Below are 5,789 nucleotides of genomic sequence, written 5' to 3'. Positions count from 1 at the left end.
GCCACTCTCTGCAAACAACCATGCCCTGAACGTAAAGCTCCTTTGCAAACTCTGGAGAAGGCGGGCTTGCTCTTCGGTGTCAGCGGCTTGGTGTGTGAAGGAGGCAGTGGCCGCCCCCTCCCCTCCCGTCATGCAAGTCTGGAGAAGGCGGGCTTGCTCTTCGGTGTCGGCGGCGGACAACTTCGTCAAGGCCGTCGTGCTTGTCGTTGTTGTTGAGGATCAAGGTTGACGATGTTGTCGTTGTCGAGCTCGTCAGGCTCGGGGGTGAGGTCACACATGTTCATCGTCGTGGGTGGTCCTCCTCGTCCATGAAGTGTGCCTGCAGCAGCAATACCATGTGAATGGATTATGAGCATAATCATCCTAGCATACAAATTCTCTCAAGGCAAAGCTTGACAACATAAATTCTATCTACCACAGTTTGAGCCACTACAAAGAATTGCAAAGGAGTAGCTAATCAGATTACAAATATCAAGTCATGGTGGTTATCTTAATAACAAAAATACTTGTTGTTAACAGTGAATTGACTAACTAAAGCCACATCAGGCATCACATACTGCTAGTGCTGCTGCTAAAGTTGGAGTCTGGCATAAAACATATTCAAAAACATACTATACACAGCACAAGAAAAAGAATGTGCTGATAATCAGACAACAACTCATCTCATCTTTTCAAATCTCATACTAGACACACAGAATTTGGTGTAATACTGAAAATAAGCAACACCCCCAGGTAACCGATGGCAGGGACATGCAGAACATGAGAGAGAGGGAGCATAGTGGGGGATGATACCTTGGCGAGCCCATTTTGTCGGCACTTGGGTCAGAGGAGCAGCGGGAGAGTGGCGCCCAGGGAAGAGGCACACCGCTGTGTGTTGAAACAAAGAAATATGCATTAGTAGCGCGTGATAGAATTTGAGAAACAAGAGATCTGCTTAGATCTATTAAATCATCACTTTTCAAAGACAACCAGATTACGAGAGGTCTATGTGACACTACTTATCCTGTATCATGATACAGATGGAATTTTCGAGCTATGCTAATACATACAGTTATAGAAGTGACACAAGCCAAGGATCTCAATATACAGGTTTGCAAATCCATATATAACCTAAACAGTAAATATGATGGTGTATTAGATGGACAGTGCAAAGCTACAGGAGACAATGTGCATGCTAAGGTGCTCCCAACAACAAAACAATATCAGCTTCAATGAATATTGTGACATTTCATCTATATTGTAGTGGCCAGAAGACAAACAATTACTCCCAAAAATACAGGAGAAAGGGCAAACACCTGTAGCATCTCCTTTTAACATGAGGTGCTCAGCTGCAAATGATCCCCTGCATAAACTCCACTCGACATGTAGCAACTCTACCACACATAAAGTGAGCTATAGTACTAGCACAATCATCTCTCTCCAAACAATGTCTATGCAGTAGCAATTTTATTTAGGTAAGAAATAAAAGCGAGCAGCTAGCTATATCAGGCACAAACTGAAATAGTACCAATCATTCGTCAGCAAAACAACCTCAAGTGACCAATCAGGAACAACAGACACATCATGCAGCAGGAGCAAATATGATATGAATTTGAACAATAGTTTGAGTCCATAAAAAATAGCAACAAAAAAAAGGTCTGAAACATTGTCCTACAGTGTTGTCCATGCACTCCCTCCGTCTCAAAATTCTTGTCTTAGATTTATCTAGATATGAATGTATCTAGTCATGTTTTAGTATTTAGATACATTCATTTCGAGACAAACCTAAGACAAGAATTTTGGGACGGAGGGAGTACAATATAACGGATTATTAGCTCACGGCAGGCAGATCAAATAAAGGCACAAACAATCATTCAGTAACACAACTGATCAGATAGTAGCATCATACTACTTGCCGATGCCAAGAAGCAGGTCAAGGACTACTAGTGTGTAAATCATTCATTCATGTAAATGTCATTCATCCTTCATTCCTTCACAAACATATATGTATAGAAGAAGAGGCATTCATCTTTTTTTCAGTGTAACTAAATAGGTGTTGCAAACAACACCACTTTGATGTATATACCATCAACCGAGGAAAGCTTGTTTGATGTGGCAGGAACATAGATAAAAACCCTGGAAGGAAGTCACTACTAGCAGGGCTTGTAGATAGAAAAAAGTGAAACCATGCAACTGGCCGTGCTGCAGGCAAACAAATGAAAATCTTTGCAACAGCAGGATGACCACCTACATAATTAATAGAACTCATCGCAACCAAACCTGAAATTTAGGCAAAACACAGAAGTGATAAAAATATATATTTTGAGGGGGGGGGGGGGGGGGGGTCGACCTTGTGTGGTCATAGTGGAGAGTTTAGGCCTCGTTGGAGGCGTCCATGTCCGCCTGGTAATCTCAGGGTTGTCCTCCTTGTCCATGGAGTAGGGCACATGCTAATCTGAATCGAACAAGCACAGAAATTCAGTAGGGGGTGTGCCTAACTTGCAATGTACGTACCACAAACAAGCTAAGCTAAGCTAGTTAGCTGGATTAAACAGAAACTTGGAAAACCAGCAAGTTGAGTATGCATCTTACCTCCCTCAGTTGCTTCCAGTGAGTCACTTAAGATCAAGACGTCCCTCCCTCCTTCCATGGTGAAAAATGGGTATTTCTTTCTTCCTTCCTTTTTTGTTGCCAAGCTTAATCCCTGATTAGATTAGTAAACGAAGCAGGTCAGCAGGGGGTCCTAGTAGGAATGACAAGCTGAAATGCTACAGTTTATCAACATGGTCCGCTCTTCAAATCAACTTGTAGTTCTCCATGTATATTACTGAATAAAGCTTCAGACAGCCACAAGTAGTACGAGTTACAGTGAGTGACTCGGATAAACAAAGAATGACTGGAAGATGACATTGGTTGATGACTTTGCTCCGTCCAGACAACTTTGAAAACATAAAACATAATGGACGACACTACGCAGCGCCCACGCGCTATGCGGGCGTCCGGCGCGGCCGACAGATTAGAAAAGTCCTAATCGACTGGTCCCCACCCCATGTGCAAAAAAGGCAGGCCCGCCTTTCCTTCGTCGGTTCCCACGTCAAAACAGGAGCTAGCCAGCGTCCCCCTCTCCTCACGTGATCTAGGCCCTCCCCCACTCACCCATCGCTAGAAAACCTACCTTCTTTCCCCACTTCTTGTTCCCAGCCCGAGCCGCCGCCAGAGGCCATGGCCTAGCTACTAGAAGCTCTCCTCCCACAGCGAAATCAGATTCAAAAAAGACCAAAAAATAAGGCAAAAAAATCATGATGATAAATCTTGAATATACAGTTGTGCCTGCAACTTCTTCGTCCTGATCAGGCAAAATTTCCAGAGATTGATAGCAATTCAACTACCACAACTGGGTAGGTGACTTCGTGCATGTGATCGTGTATGCGACTTAGTTTTGCTGGTTAGTCACATGTGGCGCGCAGTGCGGGCAACTATATATATATTGCATCTGGATTTCTATACTTTTCTGCATTCTGGACAAACGGTAATAAACAATGACACAACCCACCCGAGGGCGACAAAGGCATGGCCCACGTCATCGACCATACAGTATAGTCATCATATACACTAGGCACAGGATACATGATGAGCACCCTTGATTCTTCCTCTACGAAATTTGTACTTAACACACATCATCCAATGTGTGTTCGAGTGTCATCGAGGGAAATTAAAAATCCTAGAAGTTTTATTGCCTATGACACTAATGCATACTTGCTTGTAAGATATGTATTGACTTGTGCTCTTTAAAATTGACTAATGTTGGTTACGGATTGCCCAACACACTGAATAAAAGTTGCCTACAAAGAGCCTAAGATTATTTTTCTTCAGATATGTACTTGTTGCTACAGCCAGTGCATTATGTCGCTACATCTTTTTTGTTTTTCTAATGTGTGTTTCAGCAAGTTTGTGCATCACAGCGCCTACTAAAGATGGGTCTGCAAAATGGTGACTTCAAGAATCAACTTTCGGTCATGTCAGTGTTGTTCTTGATAATATCAATGTTCCTAGCTGTAGCCATTGTTCTTATATTGCATTTCACATTCACATACAGATGTGTAAGAAACCATGAATTTCTAAATTGCACACATACAAGAATGATGGTTGAAGATATCTACCTGATGGAAGTTAATGGCTGCTCCAAACACTGGTGGAGAAAGAACGGACATTAGAGGAGAAATGCACGCAACAAGGTGATCTCATACGGCTCAGAAAGTTGTGTAATGTTGGTTAGAGATCACAACTCACCTTGTACGAGGCAGGAGTTCAGTCCTGGAGCTCCTCCAGGCCCCCCTCTGGATGGGGTTGCGTCTCCTCCTCCCATCTTCTGTATCCTGCCGTGCAGATCAAAGGCATCCCCCTCCTCACTGTAGAAACAACGTATTCCGGCAAAAACAATAGATCATCTAACGTGGTTGCAAGGAAAAAGAGGGAAACAACATCCTCTCATTCATCTACAAATAATGTATGAACTATATTGCATGTCATGGGTATCTAAAATGCCTACCATTGGTGTCCAAAAGTAACAACATAACTTGATGTTATTTGAAAAATATTGCCTGACATGGCTGTCCACAGTGGCTTACAAATGTTGTCTGAATGCCAATAAAATTGTTCCATGTGTCCAAAAAAGTGCCTAGAAAACTGTTATCTGGAAGTGTGAGTTTTGTTGACTAAGTAGTATAGGGGACTATATTGCCTGGCATGGTACAAAGGTACAAATTGCGTGCAAAAACGTTGGAGGAAAATGGCTAACATAGGTCCATGACATGCCTATTATGTTCTCTGAATGTCTGATTTTTGTGATTGAAAATAGGGTATGAACTATATTGCCTGCCACGGGTATCCAAAAATGAATTAAAATGCCTACCATGGGTGTCCAAATTTGCCTGCCACAATGTTCCATGGAAGTCCAAACCAATTGTCAGCTGTTCCTCATCCGCTTTTCCTGAAAAAATACCCCCCAAAATGCCCCCGCATGGGAAAGGTTCTATGAACTTAAAAAAACAAGAAGATGAGGTGTAGAAAAATTCTGCTGCACCCTCACGCTTGGCCCCTGATTTTGGACAATCAGCGAGGAGAAAAATTGAATCGAATAAATTGTGGGGGTGGGGGTGGGTGTGTGGGGGATCCACATCTGCTGCTGGTGTAGCTCATCTGCCTCTTCGTGTACGGCGACCGCCTCGCCACGCCAGCGCGCATCCCCTCTCTTTGCCATCACGCGTACGAGGGAGCTGTCGACGCCGGATCCAGGGGAGGAGGAGGGCGGCTAGGTGGGGGTGGAAGGAAGAGGACGCGGTGCCGGTGGTTGCCGTGGCCTGTTGATCTGGGGCCTCCCTCCTAGGAGGAGAAGGAGAAGGTGGCGGGGTGCAGGGCGGAGCTGGAGGTCGTCGGTGGGGCTGGAAGAGACGAGGTCGCCGACGGGAATGGAGGAGAGGAGGTCGGCGGCGGCGGCGACAGGTTTGGAGGGGGGCGATTGGATGGATAGGGTTGTGTTGTGTTGCGTTTCGTTGGTTGGGCTGGATTATTTTTTCACCAAGCCAAATATCTGAGCGCGCGCGCGTAGGATATTCGAGAGAACGCGCCAAATATCTTACCTTTTCGTTCGAACCAAATGTTCCACAAAACTCGGGTTAGCAGTGACCACCAACAAATGCGTCATTAGTAACCCTGGTTACTAATGGCGCATCAGATGGTGGTGCGGCATTAGTAGTTTTGCAAAAAAAAAAAAGTTGTGGCGCACTGGATGAGTGGTACACCATTACTAG

General features: G+C 44.4%; 2 long non-coding RNA genes across 2 annotated transcripts; both read right to left on the bottom strand.

Moving 5' to 3' along the window:
• Window positions 1–294: 294 nt before the first annotated feature.
• On the bottom strand, window positions 295–2,422 carry LOC123406308. The gene is made up of 3 exons (XR_006612101.1): window positions 2,330–2,422; window positions 793–2,226; window positions 295–319 (listed from the first exon to the last, which is right to left on the bottom strand). It is a non-coding gene; the product is annotated as an uncharacterized LOC123406308 (long non-coding RNA).
• Window positions 2,423–2,571: 149 nt separating this feature from the next.
• LOC123406307 lies at window positions 2,572–5,548 on the bottom strand. Its single transcript, XR_006612100.1, has 4 exons — window positions 4,892–5,548; window positions 4,270–4,388; window positions 4,140–4,168; window positions 2,572–2,683 (listed from the first exon to the last, which is right to left on the bottom strand). It is a non-coding gene; the product is annotated as an uncharacterized LOC123406307 (long non-coding RNA).
• Between the last annotated feature and the right edge of the window lie 241 nt (window positions 5,549–5,789).

This window comes from Hordeum vulgare, chromosome 6H (genome assembly GCF_904849725.1).
Source record: "Hordeum vulgare subsp. vulgare chromosome 6H, MorexV3_pseudomolecules_assembly, whole genome shotgun sequence".
NCBI classification, from domain to species: Eukaryota; Viridiplantae; Streptophyta; class Magnoliopsida; order Poales; family Poaceae; genus Hordeum; species Hordeum vulgare.
This window is presented reverse-complemented; position numbering and strand designations above follow the sequence as displayed.